Raw genomic sequence first — 26,982 nt, forward strand, 5'->3', positions numbered from 1 at the left:
TCGTTGCCGTTGTGCCGCGACGACGACCGTCCTTTCCTAATCATCTCTCGTTTCCACCGACACCTCTCATTAATTAAATGTGTATTATTATTATTTTCGTATTTATTATAATTATCAATGTTCTTTGTCCGTTAGTATTGTATATCCTCTGTCTTTGAACGTGATTATCATTTTGTGTAATCATATATATTTTTTCTCTGTTTACTTTATACGGCCAACGCCCCTGTTTTTGTTTTTATTATATTATCTTATACTGCGTTTTTTTTTTGTCATATACCATCTTCTACAAAAAGTTGTATCGCTCTTGTTTTTTGATCCGCTATTAAAGCGATCTATATATTATTATGTATTATTCACTACAACAGTGAGCACCAAATCTATATTATATACTTAATTATTTTGCAATGTGCACCTGGTTGCTCACTGTTATTATTATTATATTTTGTGTTGCTGTTATACCATTATCCAACCAATAAAACTCGATCTCTTACCCAAGCTGAATGCGTAAGTCTCTTTTCATTATTATTCTCATCATTGTATTGAGCGAGTCGTCCGCGTAAGTCCGCCAGCAACATCCGTTGTGTGAGAGGCCGCCCAGGTCTTCAAGATTCAGTTTTCCGAGCTGCGTCGTCGGCAGTGTATCACCGTCTCCGGATTTCCGTAATTTGTAGTCATCGTACTGAGCGAGTCGTCCGCGTAAGTCCGCCAGCAACGTATGTTGTGTGAGAGGCCGCCCAGGTCGTCCAGGTCACCGTCGGTTCCGGTCAACAGCACAAGACTTCAGTATAGTTAAGATAGCTTTAAGTATTGTCCCTGTTTCTTGTGAGCTCTGTGGTCATTGCACCAGACCGAATCGACCACAGAGACCCCCTACCCATAATTAAATTGAACCATCCTAAATCCATAAATAGGTCTATCCCATCCTTGTTGTCGTCGTGTATCTATAATTGCCTATCCCTAGATAATAAGGCGTAGGTATATTCAGTTGCCTATTTCTTAATTAGTAGGCACCATTGCAAAAGGCACAACTAGTGATAATCTTGTCTCGGTTGTCATCGAGTGGTCCTTCGGGTAGCCCCTATTGTTGGGCGCGAACACTAGTTTTTCTTAGATTTAGAAGTTTGTAATACAATTAATGCCAATCAACCATATTTTATACCTACGCAGTTATACAGTTACAAACTTAATTTATAACTATATGGATTTACATACTATTATAGAAATTCATAAGCCTTTGTTAACTGATAAGTTATTCATTATTAATGTTTTCTTTGTATAGTCAATATATATTATTATATCATCTATAACCGAACACGGTTAAAAAAAGAAAATTATTTTTTTAATTATTTCATTGAAATATTTCAAAAAGAGTGACATTTTCAACTATGAAATATTTTAATTGAAGAATTTCGAATTCAGAATGAACTATGACACACATTCGTACAACTGTAGTACTAAATCATCCTAATTTTCATATAATACTTCTCATATTTGATATTATGTTTTCTGATGAAACAACCACTCTGTATACTGTATATGTACGGACAGCAGTTTCTGTTCTATTGTTTTTGGTACGTTCTCGTCGATTTTTCTCTCTCTCACTCACTCTTTCCGTCTCTTTGTGTGTACGCATATAAGTAGTATCGCATCGAGACCGGGCAGCTAAGGACTTAAGTCAAATACCAACGATGAATATGACCATACAACTGGTCTCATACAACTATACAAGTTTCGAGCCGAAAATGCTGTGTACCCAAGAGAGGGTGTCGGAGGTGTCATATACCGCATATTCCCATACAACTTCCGCAAGTATTCGTCGTGTTAAATGCGTCCGACCAAAACACGGCAAAGTATTTTATGACGTAAATGATGCCCGACGAAAGATTAATAGGTATCCCTCGGTCGAGCAAAATACATTTATTTTTGTAGAATAATGTTTTTTTTTTTAGTTCGCGAATAAAATTGGCGCCGAGGAAACCGCAGACGTTATACGTGGGTATTTTTTTTCTCACCCCGACATTTATGTACAATATTATATTTTATATTATCTAACGTAACGTAAGTAATGACGGGAAGAGAGCTAGACGATCCGAATTGCCGGTCATCGGTCATGATCTTTTGCTTGGTTCTTGTCAGAGTGAATACACATATACGATATATTGTATCGCTTTTAAATATCATATAGAACTCGACGTTACGCGTTTCCGTTTGCGAATTTATTGTAAAAGCCCTTTCATGTGGAAGGATTCTGCAGGTGGTGTGCCCCGACATCCGATGACGATTTTTCGCGCCAACAGCAGCTGTAACGATGAGTATAGGTACTTTCGCAGAAACGACACTCGAACCATCGGTGCCATCCAGAACTTAAATGTTGGGGTGGGGGTGTTGTACATGTGAAAAACCTTAATTAACAGTGAAAAAACTACTATTCACACTAAAAATGCAATGCTTTTATTCGCAAACATAATATCGAAAGTAGGTATTTGTAACATTTGGTGCATTAATGTGTAATGTTTATTATATGATTTCGTTTCGCAAAAAGGAACATTTTTCATAGAAATATCAGGTCTAGTGGGAATCTAAATATTTAAAAAAAAAAATTAAAAAAATATACTATATAATTTATAAAGAAGTTTTTGTGTTAATTTTTGTTTCAAATAAATACAATTCATTGGTTTTCCTAGGTACTTAAAATTCTAAGAAATAACTAATAGATAAAAATATCGGAACAAATGCAGTTTAGTTTCTAAGCATTTTTTTTATGTGAATTGTTTTTTCCAAAATGTGCGTTTTCATGCTTTTAATTTGGAAATTATGATCATGAAACTATAAACCTTCAAAATCTTGTTTTTAAGCTCATGAAAGAAAAAAATACAAATTATATCGTTTTTCGCATGATATCGCAGTGTTTTTGGTTTTTCCAATGTAGGTACCTTAATAGTTAATGTATTGATAATGTTTTTTGTTATTTGGTCAAAAAGTTTAAGAATTCAATACAAGTTTTTTCTTGAAGTTTTTACATCGGTTACAAAAAAACCAGAAGTATACCTATACAAATAATATAGGCACAAATTCCACAAGCCGCAAAAATTAATTTTACTCCAGCTTGTTGATGAGTCTGTTTATAACAATATAATAGGTACCTATCAAATAAAATCCAACTCAATAACATAACAAAAACGTTTATTCGTGTAAATCCGCGTTGGATTATGACAGTATAGCCTTCTTATTGTTTACATGTATAATTTTTTTACTCAAACCCATCCTCAAAAAGTAAAAACATCCACTTTGTCCAAGGTTAGAACTGCTTAACATTAATGTCCGACTAAGGCTTTGATTTTGGCGAAAAATGACAGGTGTGCTTGGAAGTAAGTGTGAAAAACGTTTCCTAACAGATAGAAACAACAAGCGTCCATCGGGTCACTCAAGTAGGGAGCGATATAAAAAAAACTTGCCGTGTGAACGACAGCGATATCACAGTTGTCCAATGCTTTTGGGACGATTTGTCCAAAAATCGTTAAAAACCTGGAACATACATTCGGTTGAGTCATAAGTTTTAGAGTCTAAAATGTATACTGTTGTATAAATTATTACCATATTGTCTATTGTGACAACTTTTCGTACTGAGAACTGATTTATGAATACCAGCTGCGGCACATGTGTATATTTATAATTATATATATTTCAAACACTTGCGTTCAAGGTCGTCTCAAAAGGGGGGAGCAAAATATTTTCTTTTCTCACCTTTTGTTTCACTATTTGATTAGTAATGAAGTTTTGAAGCGCTGTTTTCGACATGTTTTCTTTCATATCGGTTGGAGTTGTAAAAAAATTATTAATTATAATAAGTAGATAGTTAAGACTTAATCTTATACCGTTCACTTAATTAATTAAAATGCAGCATTAAATTAAAAATACCTACATATTTTTTTTATAAATAAAATGTCACCATTGATTTGATAATCTTAGGTTATTTATAAAATTAAATGTTTCAGGCTTCTATAAAATAAATATGATACCTGGATATTAAAGCAAAAACCATCAAATTATTTTAATAATTTGAGAACTTAATAATAAAAACATTAAATATAATTATCAATCGCTAGAGTGTTGCCAGGTATAATTTTCAAAATAAACTACCTACTAAACTAATCACCAGCTATAAAAATAACTATAAAACAACCAGAAATAATGATAAAAAAAGTTAGTTTATTTTAATAAATCAGTTAATACCAGTCGGTTACAGTAATTACTTATTTAGTATTAATTATGATACCTGTTAACAGCTGCAACCAGCAGCAGCTTTATCATAAAATGATAATATTTTAAATAACAAATTCGAAGAATATTTTGATTGTTGACCCAAAAAAAGACAAAGGAGGGGCAACTGCCCCTACTTGCCCCCCCTGGTTACACTGTCAATGGCATCAAGATTTTTATAGTTATTGTAAAGCAGATATATATCTAAATGTTTTATTTTATATACAATGAGTATTTATTAAAATCTTATTTCTATTTTTTAGTTATACTGTTCAAGTACAAGACTTAAAGTTATTTTATCATTTAAATGAAATTTGTCATTTATAAATATTGAAATATTGGATATGTCCAAATCATACCAAAACATAACTTGCGTCTGGAGAATTTGATTATAATACTAACTATGAAAATACTTAAATATTTTATTATTTTATTTAGTTGTTATTGTAGTGTTGTGAGTTATCTAAATTAAATAAACACACTATATTTTTATCTTGTCTAGATAATTTGATAACATTTTTATTAATTTCATTTGATTTTTTCCGTTTTTCTAAATTTTTAAAATTTGAAATTTAAAACAACGTGTCAAATGCCATAATTAGTTCATAAGGCATCATCTGGACTACATTATTGCGGAATGTTGGTATGTACTAAACCGATTTAAGTAAAATGTTAATACTTCTTAGGTATAATTATCTGCATTGATTATTATGTGTTTATTACAATTTTCACTATTTCATTAAAAAATAAAATTAAGTAAGAGTGGATTGGTGTGGTGAGGTTTTTAATCTTAAATTACAAACGTCTTCTATATCTCCAGGTTCCAAGTGACAAATTCCTGTCACACACACTAATACACGTGTTCTGAACTAACCATACCTTCCCTCAAGTGAAATATGGCTAATAACCATGCAGTTGATGCCATAACAAAAAAAAAATAATAATAAGATTCGAGATAATTCAAAATGTTTAATGTAATATCAATACTCATTAAACGTAATTGTAATAAGTATATACATTATAATTTATTTTATTTATAAAGTCTTTAAAATTCTAAAAACTGTAAGTAAAATTATCTATTTTTATCTAGATAAAAATTAGGTTATCCTATATTTTATCTGGATATTTTTTTTTATTCAACTGTCTGCTATCCTATTAAGATAATTTTAAAGTTATCCTTATTCAACGCTGGAGGAAAGTATAGCAGTGACTGATTCGAACAAACCTTCACAGTGAGATTGGAAATAAAATATATGGGCGATTACAAAAACAAACGACTCAAGTTCGTCATCACTCGTCGACGTACTGAGGAAAAATAATATTTTGTGCTCTCCGACCGAAAGCATATCATATGTCACCACTCTTTCTCTGTGCACGGGGCACTGAAGAAATTCATATAATATACATGGTGATTGTCTTATAGTCTAACAGACAATATCATAGAAAACACAATGAACTTTGAAATTTTTTTTTTTAAATATGTATAAGAATACTGTTTAAAAAATAATTTTTTTTTTAATTTAATTTTTCTATGACTATCGGTATCTAATTTAAACATTTGTGTATTACAAAACAAAAATTGAATTGTATGTACAATTGTTCATAGTATCCAATACAATAATTCGCATATTGTATAAAATCAGATAATTATTTCAAATTATTATAATGCTGTTGAAGATGCTAACATTAATAATTAATTTATCGATGTTTTTTAATTGTTCTGAATAATTAAATAGATTATATTTTGTTTGATTTTATGTTAAATATCATCTAATGATTCTCACGTAGAAGTGCAATATTATATTACTAAATGGCAATGTAAAACTATTAATGGGACTCCTTTTGGAATTCTCTGTAATGTTGTAAATTGCGGTTGCTCTATATTAATAATAAATATTTAAAATATTATAAAAATAACTATTATGACCTCCGTCAGACTTGTCACTCGAGTTATATAAGTCACTTAACATATAATTATAACTATCTTACCAAAAATAATATTATCGACAAGACCGATTACGCATCATCGCAAAATATGTAGCTTACAGTAATTTATTGGAGTGGCGTTTACAATTCACTCACCAGTCCACAATTGGATTTGGAAGTGATGCCACATTACCTACAGAACAGTTGCGACGTACCCGCCTATTTTAAACCCACAACAAATAATATAATAATAAAACCGAAAACATTTTTCTCACAAAAACCGTTGACACGAACATAATATGCACGTATAAACGAGTGTCAGTGTGAGTCATCTGTAGTGCGTTTTGCATAACATACAACTACAGAGATATTGTCCTCTGCCCACGTGACCTACTCGTATTTTATTATATTACCACTCCGAAGTCGATGTTCGCTGACGTTTTTTGTTTCGACAGAACTCTGCAGAGTTAATAAGTGAAATAGAAAAGATGATATTTTCATAATGATAAGTATTGTGTTACACGCGAGCCCGACCCGCAGTGAAAGATATGCGAGGCTTCGAAGTCATAAATTTTGATAGGATAATCGTGTTATTTCAGTACTCCGAGAACTCGGGTGTTGTAGACGAATCGATGAAAAGCCGAGGACGCATATTTTTCGGGGCTTAAACAAATTAAAATTTCGTTGCAGTGTTGCATAATCTTATTCGTACGCTCTGCATGTTTGCCTTTGACAAGATACTATTTCACGTTTCAGCCGTATGCATTTTCTCCTAGACCAGCGGTTCCCAACCCTTGGGCCGCGAGCAGCATGGTACTGGGCCGTGAACCATATAATATTAAATATCATATATATTTTAAATAATATTACTATATATATATTTTTTTATATATACCTTATAATTTATATTTTATAATATTTCTGGTTATAATAATATTTAACCAATATTAACTGCAGTGTAGGTTAGGTTAGGTAAAAACTATCCAGTTTTAATCCAAATATTAACTCTCTCTTGGAGAACAAGCAATGTCAAAAATCACATTAAATTGTTTAACTTGTAATTAAGTTGAATAAAGTGTTTTTCTTAATATAAAAATTGATTTTTTAATTCTTGTATTTCTAATAACTGCCGTATATATATATATTTATATACATAATATGTGCTTACGTATATAGGTGGGCCTCAAAGGTTTTTTACAAAATTGGTGGTCCGCAAAACCAAAAAGGTTGGGAACCGCTGTTCTTGACTATTCGTCTGTACTGCAGAAACCCGAGAACTTTAAATGAATATATAATAATATGTAGATGACTACGGCGTCGTGTTATGTAATATTACGAAATTAGGAGTATCTGGAAATAAAAAAAAATCGTAGGTATCGACAATAAGTACGACTATTCATAGTGGCGATTAAATTCGTTAGATTTACACTTCGTTTGGATCGTATAAAATTTCAATTTTTATCATAATCATATTTTACGAGTATAATATTATGTTATGCGCGGTTGACTAAGTTGGCCTCACTTCCTACTTTATCTACATGCACTTATAAATGAACTTTCGTCGATGCACCACAGTAAAATATGATAATTTTGTCGAACGGTCGAGTTTAAATCTAAAAATTATTGTACCACTGCTTTCGATGAAATTGAAAATATGTAATTACATTTTAGACTCTCCTGAACTATTGGAAAGCAAACAGTTTATAAACATAAACGTTTCGAACCGTGAAATTAGCAATGTAATAATATGAACTTCAAAATCGAGTATTTATGATTAATAATACATTTTAATCTGTTACTATAATATTGTAGAACTAAATCGATTATCTATAAATTATGCAATTTTTTAATAGGTACTTAAAGATTTAAAATTACCATCGTTAAATTCATATTTCCATCGAAAAAAAACAATAGCATGTGACGGAATCAAATTATTTTTAAAATGTATAACTATTTAGTCGTTGCAACACATTTTTATTTATTGTTTGAAAAAATCTTTTAAATCTTGTTAGAATTATTTATTGTTTTAATATTATAATAAATTATAACAGGATTGACAATATTATCGTTTCTTCATTGTTGATTGATTTATGTGACACGATGTGGGGTAGATAAATATTAAACCAGATGAATGAAACGTTTAATTTCCCTGAGTATGGACTCAGTAGCATAATAGCTCATATGAATAAGCATTAAACTCAAAGTTTTCAATTTTTTCTGATACTTCCACCACTATCAGGAGTCTTTCATAACACGTATGTGATTTATTTTATGATTTTCAATAAATTATTGATAACACGGCGCTATAAATAGGCTATTTAGCTACACCACGGTCGTGGTTTGGCTTTGCCAGTATCATTGAAAAATTATATTGTTGTTTTAATGAATTTCAGTGATACATTATTACGTTGCTCTTAAATCTGACTCCGACGACAAACTATTAAAACGCCTTTTAAACTGAGGTACGCCAGAGTAAACAAAACTTGTTTATAGATTCTGAACGACGCCTTATTAGTCAATAAAAGTGTATTCATTTTATATATAGGAATGTTTTTCTTATCTAGTAGGGGGTCAATTAATGTTAATAAGAATTAAAATATATGACAATATTATGTTTATTTTTATTTAATAATACAGAAAAACGAAAAAAAAATACACTATAACCCTTGCTATAGATGGAGAATTTACATAAAAAAATGTCGGTAAATTTACCAAAAAAAATGTTAGTGGTAAGTGTTAAAATTGCTAAATCTTAGAGCCATTGTTATTTATTATTAAATATGATTTTTATTTCTATTATTGTATACTAATTGTCAAATTTAAATCTTTTTTATAATTAAAATTTAAAGAACTAAAAATGAATATCTGTATTAGACCAGGTTATGAATATTTAACTATTAAATATTATGAATATTTAATTATTCATAATACAATTAATAAATAATAATTAATATATTTTATGGTTTATTCTTACTTTTGAATTTTTAGAAAAATGTGAAACCATTCATGCTACATTTTCTTTGTAAATGCTGCCACAAAATAAACATTTAAAACGTTTGCCTTTAATCGACGTAGGTAATCATCGCTTTTTTTTAGTCTTCACTTTTAAAGGTTTTTTTTTAAATTGTAACTTGTAAGGTAAAAAAATGTTGATACACGTCCAGACTAGACACTCACAAATACGGCTTAAACTCTTAAAATAGAAATATTAAATATTCAAATATCGATAGCTGATAAATGATAAATTGATAACGATTGATGTTTGACCATGAACTGTGTCGAAAAAATAGAAAATACGATTAGTACATTAATTATTAATATAATCAGTTGATAAGAAAAATCTCTTTACAAATCGAGAAACACGTTTTTGATTGAATTTTGATTAGAGGAGTCACACATCATTTTTTTGGTAGAAAATAATTTATCGGTAAAAAAAATTGGTGGAATTTACGGTAAATTATTTTACAGGTCAAAATGTACCTGGTGAATTTACCACACTGACATTTGTAGTCCTTACCATGAAAACTGGACTTTGACCACCACAACCCGCTTACATACCCAGCCAGTTGGCAATAAGTTCTCAAACTAAACCGGTTATGGCAACACGTATCAACAAATCGTACATTATGAAAACCATCGACTCAAAATTGCCGCTTGGTTCGTAACGGGCAGGGGTCAAGACTATAGTAACTTGTCTTGCAAAAATTTTCGGGATAAATAAATATTAGCATTGTCTAAACACTTTTTAATACTTAAGCTTCGAAAATTTAATTAAATCATTTTTTTTTACTCGAATCAAATGAAAAATATCAAAAGTTCACAGTCATATATTTATTTTATAAATGTTTGAAAATAATCAAAATTTGATGAAATTGGATATCAACTAAAAAAAAACATTTAGATACTCTATGTTTTTTGTTTTAATGGAGCGACGTTTTCTTTAATTGCAAATGTTATACTGCGTATTGCTTGAGAGTTGAGACAGCAGATACATGTTAAATGCTTAAATATTATTTGTCTTTGGAAAATAATCAGACCGGGAGCTTCCTGTTCAGAACATATACGAATAAGAATAAAAATAAATGTTGGTAAACAAATTAATTCAATTTAAAAATATACGATTAACAGTTCAGTGATATTGGTTCACGTACCTACTTAAGACCGTAATAAAATCAAACGTTTATTTCAAGTACCTACATTTAATTCGAAATGTTTTCCACTTACAATGCTACACCATCACCGATCGGATTCAAATGATGTTAATGTTGTGGTGTTAACTAGAAAGATACTATATAATATTATGGCCGTCATGCATCACACTAAAACGGGTTTTTTCGCTAATCCGTTTGTTTTGTGTCCAATGAAAACAACATGTTATTGATAGAATACTATTTGAAGATTATTTCAAAGTTTTACAAAAAAAAAAAACTGCAAGTTTTCATACCCTCTCACATAGGTCAGATCAATTTTAACTGTGTTGTTTAATCTGTAATGATAATGAAATCCTTATTTTAGATTAAAATATAAACTCGCATTGATAAAATGGTTATTCTAAGATATTTGTTGATTTCAAACAATATTTTATCGTCCACGGTCGTTTTTTTCTTTTATTCGTTTTTTACTAGATTTTAATGTTGGAAATACCAAGTTTTATTACACGCCCTCAACGCATACAAGCAGCACACTAGCATTACCTATGTGATTTATTAAATTCCATAGTCATTAAACGTAACATGTAACAATCATTTTTTAGTGCCCATAATTGATATTAATTTTTCGGAGTAGTGTTAAAAAATGCCTCTATATATTGTAATCGTTATTATATAAGTAGATACTCTAAAACGGACAAATTAGTAGATATTTAATTATCATATAATAGTTAATAACATCAATAATTATACCATATTTATTAATAATGTATTACGAAAGAAATATGACCAATGATCGTTACATCAAGTATTAATATAATGGTGGTTATTGTTGTTGTTGTTGTTTGAGAGTTAAGCACACATATTTTTCACTCCTTGCCGAGCAATATCAAACCATTATCATAAATACATTTTCTTGGCACATAGCAGTGTAATAAAGTAGAGGTGGCCTTCACGAGGCTCATGTCACATCGCAAAATTTAAAATACTCATACAGAAGAAAAATTACTGTAGACAAAAAGTTTAAAATTAAATCCTCAACTAGATTAAGCTAAATATCTCGAAGACTTGGAAATTATTGCATAATCGTGGTGAGCTAAATATAGAAAATGGGTAATCTATATTCATCGACCTTAGATTATTTCCTATCGAACCTAAAAATATGAATACAAATCCAAAAACTTTTGCCAATAAAATAACAAAATTAAACTGCGTTATTGATTACTTTAGAAAAATGCACAACGATTAAGTATTTGTAATTTATACTAATACGAAAAATAACAATTATTTATCATTGATTTTTAATAAAAAAATATATTATCAAAAAAAAAAAAAAATACTTTGCCCACAGGACAATGCATGCATTTATCTCGCGTTTCTTGAGTAGATTTCAAAACGAGATGATAAAAGTATACCTAGCTTAGTTTTTCGAGATTTATGTACTTAGAGTGCATAGATATTATTATATAAGGGGGGGGTACAATTACAGAGTACTGGCTCGGTAGAAATGAAGGGGGGGGGGGTCTAACGACAATACTTCTTAGTAAAAAATCTATAATATTACAATATTACAACTTATAGAAACTATAGAAAAAGAACTCTTAACACACCAAGAGACATTTATTTTTAATAAAACGATCCGAATATAATATTATGGACGATTTGACTTTGAACTGTCTACTAAAACAATTTGTAGTGTTGTACTTTTTTGTGTTGACTGATCATAATGATAATAATTTAATTTGAAACACTACAGAAACCTTCGTTTTTTCGTGTCAATTAATGGTGCATACAGGTTAATACGCCGACAATATAATATTAATGGTACGTTAGTGTATTGAGTTTTACTTTTAATTTTGGGTAAAGAGCCTAAAAGTTAATGACATTATTGCGTGTGTACGAAAAAAAAAACGAAATTCAAATAACTATAGTTGGCTGGGTTTTTATTTGAAAATTCGTACTCATACGGATTAGCAAGACAGTATATTAAAATAATGCATCGAAGTTTCATTGATTTTTTTTCTGTTTTTGAATCAGATAAACCCATTTTTAACATTCGACATAAAAAATACATAATACAATACTGATAATATATATATATAATATATATATACAACACATGAACTAAGAAGTAGAAAAATAACGTTAAGTTGAAAAAATGCTATTCATAAATTGGTTTCGACACTTGTCAAAAAAATCAACATATCCACAGAATTACCTAAGGATAAGACTCCAGGGGAAAGCGTTCCAGTTACTAAATTAGTTATTGTATTGCGTTTATTTGTGAAAAATGGAGATAATGCATTTTCTTAACGATATAATTTCTATTTTTCGTACAAAGTTGAATATAACAGAATATAATATTTTCCACAAATACTTGTTGATTCCGTCAGTAATTATAATATATAAATTGAACACACTCGACGCTTTATCGTAAAATCGAATTTCAAATGTTAATAGTTAATTATATAAGAATGGAACGACGGTCGAAGAATTTTTTTCTAAATATTATGTGTTCAGTTAATAATTTGAACTATTTTTATTCTTAATTTTAATTTTAAAATACATTAAATTATTATTTTATAATTATGTGTATGGGTAAATCGTAAATGGCTAAGATATCCGGGAATAGTGGGAAATAAAAAAGTAGTTGGTTTGTAATAAAATCCAGTATACGTGAAATCAACCCTATTTAATCTGCAAAAGTTGCAGTAAAAAACGTTTAAAAAAATAAAAAATAACGAATGTACAAACAAACAAAAAAACATGACATACGCTGTTTAAAAATAACTTATTTTAAAACTGCATAAAGCTACATTAAATAATTTTTATAAATGATCTTTAAAGTGATTAAAACCAAAAGTAGTTTTGAAGACTTAGCGCACTAGTGTGGACATTGTCTCCCCTCGCCGTGGTCTCTTCTTACTTCTAAGCCATGGTAATCATCGATTCTTACAAATAAAAAATTACTAAGACCCAGTTCAAATATTCAAATATGTATGACCATGGTGTATATTTAAAAAATTGGCACCCAGTTTACACATCGAATTGTTTACTACAAAAAAAAAAGCCTTCCAATAATTACATCATTTAAGCACCCTCTATATTAAATCTAGAGATTAAATTTTAATCCGTACAGTTCATCAATGTTGCACCCGTACTCCATTGGCGTAAATACGAGGGTGTCATGGGGCGCTTAGCACCCCCAAATTATTTTGAGTTAAAAATATTGTTTAAAGTGTAATTTTGCGTTCATAAGAATGACTTTATTCTAGTTTGTATTGGTAATGCACTAATCCCGTTTAAATATGTTTAGTACATTTAAATTGAATAAAACAAATAAAAAAACAAAAATTATTTAAGTAGGGAAATGTGATGCCCTGATTGCTTTCCTTGTTCGTCGGAAAATGTAATAGTCGTTGTAATAGGTAATTGGTCATAATACATCGTCAACAAAAGATTCTTTATTGAAAATCTCGTTCACTACTTCAATTTTTTTACTTACTTTTTACTACACTAGAACTCCGATTATCCGGACTAATTAATGTCAAGGGTGGTCTGGATAAGCAAATATTCCGATGATTGACGTATGATATATCTAAAGTTATATAATAGTAAGAATATATTGTATGTATGTATTTATTATTCATATAAATGTAATATAATTTAAAATTCGTAACCATAAGCAAATAATTTTTTATTATATATTTAACTGAAACAAAATTATCCTTAATTACTGGTGTAGTTACTTCTTCTGCAAACGCTCAGACCTCTGCAGTTCACTAAACGTATAATATTATGTTTCAAAAAAAAATCTCACTCTTGAAATTGTGCTATACCAAACTCAATTCAAATTATATTTTCGTATAATATTTTTTAATTAGTATTATAGACCACGTGCGTGTATTTATTAATGTTGTAAAATAATAAAAATATCGAAGTAAGTACATCGAACTTGTGATACGAAATACGAATACAGATCTAACCTTAAACCCACATAATATAATAAAAATGTGTATTCGGGCTCCGTGAAGTTAGCCGCCCAACGTGAATACTTCTGTACCAAATTTTGTCAAAAATTTGTAAATTATTGCCTATTGGTAAGTTCATGCAAGCACACATTGGGAATTTGTAAGTTCAGTCGTTTTCAATTATCCACAAAAACTTAAATCACGGTTAGGTATATGTAAGCAAAAATTTAAAATTTGTAAGTCATCCCTCCCTTAATTATCCCTAAAAAGAAATGGGCCGTGCATTATCGGGCTTTTCAACAAATGTATTCTTTCTTACAAATACTTACAAATTGTAAAGGATACTTTGGCACAGTCAAAGTGGAAAAAGACTTCTTTTTAGGGAGAATTAAGGGAGGGATGACTTACAAATTTTAAATTTTTGCTTAAAAATACGTACATATATTGTGCTGGATATTTTGTCTCGGTCGAAAACTTTGAAATGATAAAACGGCCAAATTTCACAGAAGTTAGCCGTGATTTAAGCTTTTGTGGATAATTGAAAACGGCTGAACTTACAAATCCAAAATTTGTGCTTACACAAACTTACAGAAAACTAAAAAATTTTCGACAAAATTTGGTACGAAAATATTCACGTCAGGCGGCTAACTTCACGGACCTGTGTACCTACTTGTGAAGATTTAGCTTGATTTAGAATTACGAATACAATCAAATATAGTTTATATTATGGCGTGTATCGTGATAATATAATATTGCAAATGATTAACGGTTTTCAAGTCAAAACATTTGGTATCTAAATTTTATATTATACTCTTATTTAGCAGTGGTTCGTTTAATTTGTATATGTATTATAATATTATATCACCATAACACAGCACCAAAGGAATATATTATCTGGTTTGACGTGAAGACGAAGAGGTGCTAGTGGGTTTTTGTCCAGAACTACCTCCGGCAAGTACTTGACACGTAATAACTAATAAGTGCGCATATCTACATTTATGTTCATCAGTCAGATGGATTCGGTGACGTCAAATGATTGTCCGACATTTGTGTCAAAAGGTTGTATAATCTTGATCATCGTAAATTATTACACTAAATAAAAACAGTGTCCATTATTGTTAGTTATGTGTACTTTTAACGATATACCTAAGAGGGTTGCATTCAGGGTTTCTTCGAAACAAGTAAAGTACATTATAATATTTTATTCTTATTGATTTTAATACCTTAAGTAAAAACACAAATGGCGTTCCCCAGAGATTACTCTCCAAACCGCGTCTAGCTAGTAATTGAGAAACAACCATGGCATTTTGCCGAAAAAACCCTACTTTTTTTTACTGCTATTAGAAGATTATAAATTTATAATATTATCATATTATAACGATTTGACGTATTCATTGTTGATCAATGTAATTGTTGTAACATTGTGGAGAGGCATTCAATGTTTTAAAGATGTTTGGACTTAATAATATACAGATTACAGAATTAAGAAATTAGACTGATAACAACATTTTTTATTCACTGTAATATTTTTTGAAAATATTCCGTTTAAATTTCATTCGTTTTAGATCTATGTTTTTAGAGTTGATAGTTGTAATCATTACCAATCCAAAAGTGGCCGAATAACGTCTTAAATCTACGAAATAAAAATATTTTATTAGGGATTCGCTAAAAATTAGAAAATTCATTTAAAACCTATTTTTTTTATTTTATGATGTACGTAAAAAAATATATTATGTTTCATGACTATCAATAGTAATAATCTATATGTATTTGTGTTTGAAAAATTTAGTACCGTATAATATAAGTTCAGGAATTAATTTCAAAACTTAAGTGACCTTTCAGGATTATGAAGTTTACATTATTTTTATTACCTAAATTAAAAACCTAACAAATAAGTGTTGTATTAAAACGTCGAAATAAATTACGCTTTTGAAAATGTTCATCGGACGTAAACCATGATTACTAATTTGAAGAGGTCGTCGAAGACGATCTTTCAGACTCTGCAGAATTGCTATTGCTAGAATGTGTAATTGGCAAACGTTACGAGTTAAGTTAATCTTTTTCGATTCGCAAAAAGGAAATTACAATTTACAAGTTTGCAGAATGTACAAAATAAATAAAACCACATATTTTTTTACGAAACAAGTGAGTCGAGTTAATTGGATATTTATATTTTTTAGCGTTTTCTTCATTTTTAACGAATTATGTAATCAAAATATTATCGATATGATACTATAATACGCATTAATTTATTTAACATTCCACGCACGAGCAGTGTCGAAGCTTATATAATTGTGTGATTTTTATGCGATTTCCGGAAATTGCTATTTTTATATAAACTCGAAAAATGTCAAGCGCAAGCCTCCAGAAAATTAGTGAAAACCGTTACGTTGTTATAGCGAACTTTTTCATTTACACTTTATTGGAATAGAACCTGAGTTTAAATCACACTGGTTCTAAACAAAACCACATTTATTTTTGAATAATCGTTGACTTTAGAGCGTTCAATTTGAAATGTATACAATTTACCATTGTAAACCTGCCCAGATGGAGTGTGACTAAACCGGAAAGTAGATGACTGATGATTAAAACGTTTAAATATTTATATTTTAATTCATTTTTTTTTTTTTTTGTAATATCCTACGTCGCAAAAGTTGCGTTATATAGATAATAGTTCTAGATAATATTGTAAAAAACTATAATAATGCGTTCGATTCGAAACTCTTTGCATAGTGCATTTAGATATTAAAAACTACTGCAATAAAGGATATATTTTATCATCTAAAAATGAATACTTTGAATTCATGACCTCTCCCTCCATTGAAGTTGTATTAACGTTTATGTTGACCAAATGGAAAATAAAAACAATACGATACTACGATGTCAAGGATAAATTTTTTTTAGGCCATGTCCTTTATTTTATAATCATCTTAAAACCACAAATGTACCATTGTGGCCGCATTGAACAGTATTTGGTTTATCGTCCTTACAAATTACGATTGGGAGTAGATTATTGTGTATCGCAGGTATTTAATTATAAGTCTATTGTTGGCTAGCCAAAGATTGGCATCGTCTTGAAAACTACCTATGCTGACCTGTGTACATTTTAGAATCGTTATCAGTAATTTGTTTCAACGATAAGACGTAATGTGTCCATTTCAAGCGTTTTAGTTCAGAATGATATTAATAAAATTATTATTATTATTATATTATTATTATTGTTATTAATGTAATTACATATTATTATTATTGTTTATTTAAACTATTATTAAGGTCACTTTAAATTAGTACTAATTTTTCCACTCCCGGTCACAGTTAGACTCGATGAGTTGAAATAAAGTTTATTCAAGCTACTTTAATCGAGAACAATGTATGTGCATTGTGCTTTACACGGTGGTATGTTATTATATTTTTCGTATAAATAATAGAGAGATTGCAATCTGGTGACCGAGGAATTGTATCCGCCCAATGTACACACAATACGAGCCCACGCTCAACCATTTCGTTAGAAAAAAAGAATGAACAAAAATGTTTTTCTTTTATGGATGGTTTAGACAATAATATTAGAGAATAAAAATATTTATCTGAAATTCGGTCAATAGTTCTTGCAGTGTTCAGATGCCATTACTATATTTTAATTGCAATAATAATTGTAATTCAAGACATTATCAGAATAAACGACAACATATTAATACATAATATTCATATGAAATACCTATGTTTTATTCGTTTTTTTTTTTTTTTGTTTTCCGTTCGTTAGCCTAGAATATAATATCATAATATTTTTAATTTATCGAATGTGTTATTATTTTTTGAAAGATAAAGAATGAACATTTAGAGGAAATAATAGACATTGATGTATAGTAAGTAATATGTCGGAACGTATCTTTTTGAAGTCTATTCGTAAACGAATGTTTATCAATAGCAAGACGCGCGTACATTATGGATTTTTTGGTAGTTGAATGAAACATTTTTTAATCATTATAATGCCGTAGGTACTGAGTATACATAGAAAAGTAAAACTATTTTACTGCATATTTTTTTCTATATATTTTCTTTTTTAAGTAAAAAAAATTACTGGATAGTGTTTACATTGCTTAATGCTTATATGTGTCAATTTTGGTTATCTTTTTTATAAAATTAAACTCTAAATGTTTTTTATACACACTATTTACTGAAATCTTGAATTATTTATATACCTAGTTAAAATTGCAGTTTACTATAAACACTATAAAGCGTAATGCTATAAAACACAGCTATAAACATTTAGAAATATAGATGATTGAAAATTTAATACCGTTCCATTGAAATAATTGGGTAACTTCGGTGAAGTTTTAATGGTGTTTGTTAATAACTATAAAAACGATTAGGTGCCCATTATTGCTATTATTTTAATACGAATAATCATCGATAACAGACATAAGCCATAATATGAACTTATGGTATCTGTTAACATTAAAACTAATTAGAACATTAATCTTTGACGCCTATTATCAGAAACCTTTTTGTTTTTCTCATAATATTTTTATTTTTTTATTTCGTTAAAGTTTAAAATATGTAGTATACGAAACTATATAAGCTCTTAATACATAAGTGTCAAAAGATGATCGATATTTTCTACAGTGATCAAACAGTACATTTGAATGCTAAGTAAGTATGTTGAGTAAAATAATTAGTGTTATATTTGCATATTATTATGTCGTACCCGTCCAATCTCTGTAATCATTCTTTCATTTAACATTGAATTCGTAACAGATTTTTGGCCAATAGATCTAGTTTTTAATTGCTATAGAATATTTTACTCATTTTCCTAACATACCTAAGTGTATATTCTAAATTCTTATAGTATTTGGCAATTTCGACTTAACCGTCAATCCTGATAATAATACACTATATTCCAACAAGATAAGGTACGTCGGTACTCAAGTCCATTACACAATTCCAATCATGACTCAGATCAAAAATTTCCGGGAAAGTAATGGATTAGCCGCCGTCAACTTATTAGGTAATTGATCTGTTAGATTTGACAACACTCGACTCTATTTCTGATAAATAAAAACCAATAGACCAAAGAACGCATCGAGTAGTCAACGTGTTGAAAGAAAATGTCTAGGAAATTATAATGAGCCGACTTCAAATATTTTAATTCTACATAATAATAGCAATAATAATATTATGATCAACGCGGTATTGTACTAGTTTTACCTATACGATACGCCGCCGTTTAAAACTTCATAGTTTAAGTTTGGGTTGAAAAGAAAATTCGGCCACAGAGACTAATAAGTTTTAGGAACTTGTCGAACTCCACTTGATATGGAAAAATATGCATAAAAAAAACCCCAACGGTTATTAATTATTATATTATAATATTATAATATAGGTAATGAATTCCTCGCTCAGCTTAAGAGATACAATTTCTCTCAACAATTAGTAGTCAAATTAACTGAATACCCAGGTAAGTGACTATCTTTACTAAACAGCTTTACACTAATATAAAAAGTATGAAATGATTTGTCTCTTTTTTCCAATCAAGTATTAATATTAATATTTATCAAAATAATAATGAATTGAATTCTGTTACAAAATATTAGTGATTGTGACTATAACCATAGTTCATTATTTATTTTTAAATCATACAAAAGTAATTATGTTCATCAATAATTGTAATTGACTTACAACTATTATTGTTTACATAAATTAACGATTAATGTAGTTTAGTTAGTCGTGGTTTCAATAGAATAACCTTGAAATCTATGATTTTTATCATCAAAATTATTGTAAAAACTAACAAAACTGGCAATATATATTTTTAAATAGTTCATTCAAATAAAAAGTATATTTAAGCATGCGGGATCTGGGAGGTAGTAAAAATTTAAAATTAACATTAATTATAGGTTGTACATATTAAATTAAACCATCTTTATTTTAATATAAAATTTTCGTTTTAAGAACTAATTAATTAAACCGTGACATAGTTACACATACTCTGTATAATGTTATTGAACTTTTACCTATATAATTATAGACATCATTAGTTTACTTTTAATCAACACGTTTATGAAACATAAATAAAATCAGATAGAAAAAATCAATTTTTTACAAGGTTCTCCCTATTATATTAAAAACGCGATTGAAACAAAGGTGAACTGCATGTAAAAAGATTAAGTTGGCGGTTAAAAAACTAATTAATTGATGTTTTCGTAGTAAAAATAATCGAAAAAAACATTCTTTTCCGAGCCCTTAACTTAACCTTAATTTTCTGACCCCTAACATCATAATCACATTTTATGCGGATAATTTACTGTTATAGAGACATATATTGCAAGTGATGATGATTTAAGGTGGGGGATTCAAATATTACTGAAAATTGTTTTCTTTTTTAAAAAAAATAGTACAAACTAATATTTAGAAAATAAGTATTTCGTACATGAAATTATATACGCATATGAATGTGTACATTGGTAAGTACCTAAAACAGTACAAACTAAATAGATTATATTATAATATTTAGTTGAGTTGTTAAAGAACCCTTACCACGAAATATTAATTTGTCATGTGTACGTGGCCAGTTGTATATCATGTTATGCAACGCTATTATCATGAATAAATTGAGCATAGCAATCATTAATTAATATTGTCGCGTGATCTCGCAAAGCGATTGTTATGTGGTCTGGTAGGTACTACTACTTGGGTGATTTTTGTTTCGTTTCAACTTTAAACTTTCTGAACGCAAACGGTCGAATTGAACACAGAAAAACGTCCACTTTTAGCTATAATATTTTTATTAACTCGGTGTTTTCCCTGACATTGTCACAATATGTCGTGCACCGCAACAATAAAATGCCAACACGATCTCGTTAACGAAACGGAACTCCAGCGGTAATTAAAAACAGTACAGGTGGTAAGCTGTTTAAAATAATATTATGTCTACATAATAGTGCATTACACTTTACGATGGGTACGTATTGTTATATGCGACGACGACTTATAATATATTTTTGTGATGTACAACTCGACTAGGTACTAAAATATATTTTGTACATTTAGTATTATATTACACAATCTGAATGAAATTTATATTACGATACTATTAGATGATAATAAGTGCATTTAAAATACTAAGGTACTTAATAGTTAAAATATGATTAAATTAAAAAGTTCAATATTAATAATGGTTACATGCATACATCTATTACTCACAACTCTCAAGTACTGCAGAGAATAATAGAAATTCTCTCTTGTCCATAAGAAACAACAATATTCATATGATAATATTCTCATGAAGATGTCCAACCACAAAATTCTACATTGCATAAAAAAAAACAAATCAAAAATATCCACAAAACTAATTTCCGCATAGGTACTAACTCTTCAATGCCGCTCAAAATGTTAAGTTTGTTGCACGATGGGTTTGATTAATAAATACGTTCTATGCCTATGTGCTATCGCTGTGTGTAGTTGTTATTTATCAATCTTGATTTATATGATTATTATCAACTCGTAAACTAAATATTATACACCTTGCTATCATCGACTCACAAGATCATCTTATCTTACACTAAAATAGTATGTGTGATTATTTGTTTAATCGTGTTAAAAAAAGTTTTAAAACCTAGAAACCTATGAGCTACATAGTACCAACTACTGTATGTAGATATTATAGTCATGTGTGTATATATATATATATATCACTATTATAATATAGACAATAAGGAATGTACTATAAAAAAAAAAAGGTAAATAAATAATATGAACAACGATATTATATAATAATATGATGTAATACATAGTTGTATAATATTATCGGAATATTATTATACTATATAGGTACGGTGCCTAAAATCGAATTTGAATAACACGACTACATAATATAGCGTTTGTATGAGCAAATATACGAATGCACGAGACTGGCCTAAGGTCTGTTATAAACGATGTGTTTTATTCAGACATATTATGTTGTGTGTTATTGAGTCATTCGACCCTCCACTCAAAAATAATAAACATCGTAACCATTTTCACATAAAATATAATATTAGGTAAGTACTTAATACAAATCAACTTATTTGGTTTCGTAAGCGGACAATTATTTTTAGACGACCGTCTTTGTGACCGTTTGATACGAATAAGAGCATATTATTATTATTATTATTATAATTATCAAAAGCTATGCAAATTTTTTTCATTGAGAAAACGTTTGAAAAATGTTGACCACTGGTATTTTTATAATAAAACTTATATAGTGGTTTTCCACATTTCTTCTCGAGTGATGTTTTACGCGTGAATCATTTCTGCTGGTATTTTAATGATAACAATTGTCTTCAGTTGGTTGCATTTAGTATAAAGAATGTCCTATTTAAATTTGCACGTTTTAAAGTGAACAACATTTTTCATTGTGCTTTCATTGTTGGAGAATTTGTTTAACAAAAATTACAACATACGAATTAACTATAAATATACCAATACAGTAATACAGTAAAACCTACTATTACCTAACCTAATCGTGAACTAGTCGGTATATAAATACATTATAATATTAAATCCTCGAACAAAAACTGTTTTATTAAAAAAACTACCTACATGATCAGAACATAATAATATTAAAATATGCATTTCACTTTATGAATACCCTGAATATTGTTCAGCATAGTACCAGTATTAAATTAATAATATACAACTTATACATACATCGTAATATCGCCGATGGTATTATATTATAATAATAGTATAACACTAACACGTATTGTATACTAAAATCATAAATTAAAAAAATAAAGTTCACGAAAGATGTCTTGACTTTTAAGTCAACTTTGAATATTTTATAGGGTTTTTCTTCTACACACTAATGTACTTATATTTCCCTTGCTGATGATATTATTATGTACTCTTTTTTTCATAACATTTCTAGTAGATTTTAACCATTGTCATCAGTCTTGTCAACTAGCCACCAACTTTGATAATCTGTCTTCAACATGAGATATCACTTATATTTTTCACTAGGAAGGCAATAATACTTCCTTGTATAATACGATGTACTTTATTTTTAATTAAGTAGGTACACAACCCGGATCGCATTTGAGAAATGATAATCTTTTTCAAATATTTTAAAATTATGATCATCATTAAAATGTTTTTGGAATATTTTGAGATACTATTGTCTTCTAAATGCTATACCTACAAGAACAAACGAAATCAAGTTTTAATATTTTTTCCTTCGTAAAAATAATAAAATAAATATGGGTCGTAGATTTTAATATTAAAACTTTATATATGATCCGTTTGATTGTTTTAAGGTGAAAATAATCAGTGCAGTCATATAATATAGGTTGCAACTTGAGAAAACTCGTTTTCTCGTGGATTGATTCGTTTTTTGATACTTTTATACTTAAGCATATTTGCACATTTCATACAAGAAAGTTACTAAAGATAAAATTATACGTTTAGGTAACAATTAATTGTTTATTACTGTTTGTCGAACACACACGACGATTATTGAGGCAATTCTTTTAGTAAATAGGGAAGAAATTAGACTTTAATGATTTAAATGTCAGGAGAAATCTGTTATAATATTCTATTATAGATTGTGTAAACGCACCGGTAGGTATATATTATCTAAACGATTCTCAATCTCTAAAGACACTACTGCAGCTGTGTACCATAATATAATATAATAATCAGATAGCGATGGCTATACAATAATTGACAGCTGCAGTTGAGAAAACAACTGTTTAAATCCGATTAACTTGTGTTTAAACTTTACATTTAAAACATACATAGAAGTATCAACTGTATTGCGATGTACCCACTATATATCCTTTACTCCGATGTTTAAAATTTGCACTGTAAATTATTTGAAAGCGGATCTTATACCTATGCAGCCAAATATCTATAAAAAAAAAATCATATTTTTCAACAGTTATTCGTCTGGTCGTTGGCTGGTGATTTGTTGAAGTGGTGAATAGTTAAATGTCCCAGCGGACGCTCTCCTCTCGATCGCACACGAAAAAAAAAATACCGAAAAATCCTCACCGATAACCTCACATTAATACGTAACATAATTAATGCACCCATATATGCACTCCGATATATTAATGATATTTAGAAACTAAATTTGTAAACACAATCTGTCTATCGACGTGTGCACAGATCCCTATATACCGTTACTGTCATTATTACATAATATTATTGTTACTGACCTGTGAACTATAATATTTTTACGGTACAATATTATTATATTGTAAGTGGCCGACGACAACAATACTATTGTGTTTAAGTCGAAAGATCAGATTGCCATTTGACGGCGGCGGCGAAGACGACGACCAAGGAATTCGCGACGACAATCGTAAACACTGTTGACGACGGCGACGACGACGACGATGACGACGATCGCGCGATAGATGATCGGCCGCGCGCGCCCGTGTCCCGCCGGCCGAAGGGGTGTGCGTTCACTGTTCGTCGTGTGCGTCCGGACGGCGCGCGCGGACAGCGTTTTCGCGACACCCCATTGGCGGCCGACTCCGACTCCGCCGCCGCCGCCGCCGCCGCCGCCAAGACTTTTATGCACGCACGCATTTTGTTGCTATGTGTTTGGCCGTGTGCAGTTGCTCTCAGTTTTCTGTTTTTCTCCTCTCGTCCGTCATTCTTTCTCCGACACTGCAGCTGCCGAGGACGACAACAATATTTTAATATCACAATATTAACATAATAATGAAATACGATTGCGACTCGGTCGGTCGCCGTGTAGGCGCCGACGGTAGATGGCGATAAAAAAAAAATACGGTCCACGAGCTGCAGCTCTATTGATATAAAAACAAAAACAATAACAATAATCGCAATATGCCTTTGCGATGGTCGCGGTGACGGTAATATTATTGCAGATATGAGTCGACGGACGGTACCGAAGATAATAATACTCGTTATTATAATATGCGAATGTGTTCGAACGAACAGACGTCATTATAAGAAATACACGTGTACAAGACGTATGTACGAGTACATTTTTAATTTAAAAAATAATTCGATTTTTCTTGTCAAAGGTCCTTCAGTGAAAATGCTCCAAAAACTATTATTATTATTTTTTTTTTTTTTTATTAGGGGGATCAAATGAAAATTTTTAATTTTGTTTTTTTGTTTACTACGAAGGGAAATATTGAATAACTTTTTTAGAGTAGGTATCTTGAATTTTTTATTAATTCTAAAAGTATCAAGTGTCAAGCAGCTATAGATAACTGAACTTAAAGGATATTGCATCATGTATCCAGATACTTCTTTTTAGATATCTTGCCCAAAACTGAATATGATATTTTATACAATTTAGTTTTCACAGCTGCAATGGCCCGTATACACACGTCTACACTGATAAGTATCTATGTATTCTATGAATCGTCATCGATGATATCTACAAATAATTATAATATTATACTATTAGCAACAAATATTTTCACAATTATATAGAAAGTAGAAAGATAAAATTACACTTAAATGGAACGAAAGGTAAAAAATATGTTTCACCAAGTTATTTTATATTTATTGGAAAATGTAATATTTTTTATGTAAAACCCATTCGAAAATCAAAAGTCAGCGCCATGCAGATCATCAATTAAAACCAGGCTTGTTTAAACTTATTTAATAGCCGTCTGTAGTTTTTCAATGTAGTAAAAAAAAGTTTTGAGGATATAAGAAATTTATGTTTCAAAGTACCAATTATTACTACCTAACTAGCTAGGTTGATTGTAAATTGATTTTTAGATAGAGCATCTTGAAACTTTATAGTAGTTCCAAACAAGCATATACATAAAAGGTAGAAAAAAAATAACGACAAAAGAATATTATTGAGAGGTTGTGATCATTTTCAATAAAATTAATAGCCTGTGGTATAGTGTTGTTTTTCTTCACAGCTGTACTTACATTGCCTGTAGGTACATCACATTATAGAATATTATAATACTAAAAAAAACCCCGACTTGGGTACTTCAGTAGTTGTCTGATTGGTTTCCGTTTGAAAATAGGGGTTTTATTAAGGTGAGTTGAATTTATTGGTTTCAGCTTAAATTTGGAATGAACTCTTCTCACCCTGTTGATTCCCAGTTTTTACAGTAAATTAGTCGAGTGTTCACATTTTCTTTCCAATTTGTATATAGTCTTAGGGCTACATATTATACGTTTATGATTACTGAGTATTTATATTATGATTCTATTAATAAAATAATAAATCTATTTTATACAAAATAATTAAATAAAAATTGATTTTTGTTAATGGATAAATACATAATATACTTAATCTTGCACTAAAACTGTTTAGTCCAAAAATAAGAAATAATTATAGCTATAAATAACTATATCTTGACTATATCTAAATAAGTCAGGGTCGTCATTTGGGGGGGGGTGTGCAGCGACACCGCTTACTTAAAAAATGTTAACAATTGACCCGCCATTAATACTCCAATGCACCGTCATAATTAACTTATACATTATGATTTCATACATAGGTTGTCCAAGCCAACGAATAAATATTATTATTATTATATTACCTCGTACCACCACTCCTCCACCGACCGAATCACACACACGCACAGTCACATATTATTATGATCTTCGTTATTTTTGTATAAATTATCTTGTCTTGTGAATTATTATATAATATGTAGATTAGCCGCCGCCGTCTACGCAAATATTATTTA

The 26,982-nt window shown here is 29.6% G+C and overlaps 1 protein-coding gene across 1 annotated transcript in view; it reads right to left on the minus strand.

Moving 5' to 3' along the window:
- LOC111030601 (thyrostimulin beta-5 subunit) overlaps window positions 1-24,766 on the minus strand; it is a 34,192-nt gene extending 9,426 nt beyond the window's left edge. Inside the window, exon 1 of the mRNA XM_022310171.1 lies at window positions 24,499-24,766. The gene's annotated coding sequence lies outside the window, so the exon portion shown is untranslated. The remainder of the gene's footprint in view (window positions 1-24,498) is intronic.
- Window positions 24,767-26,982: the final 2,216 nt, after the last annotated feature.

Source organism: Myzus persicae, unplaced genomic scaffold (assembly GCF_001856785.1).
Source record: "Myzus persicae strain clone G006 unplaced genomic scaffold, MPER_G0061.0, whole genome shotgun sequence".
Taxonomy (NCBI): Eukaryota; Metazoa; Arthropoda; class Insecta; order Hemiptera; family Aphididae; genus Myzus; species Myzus persicae.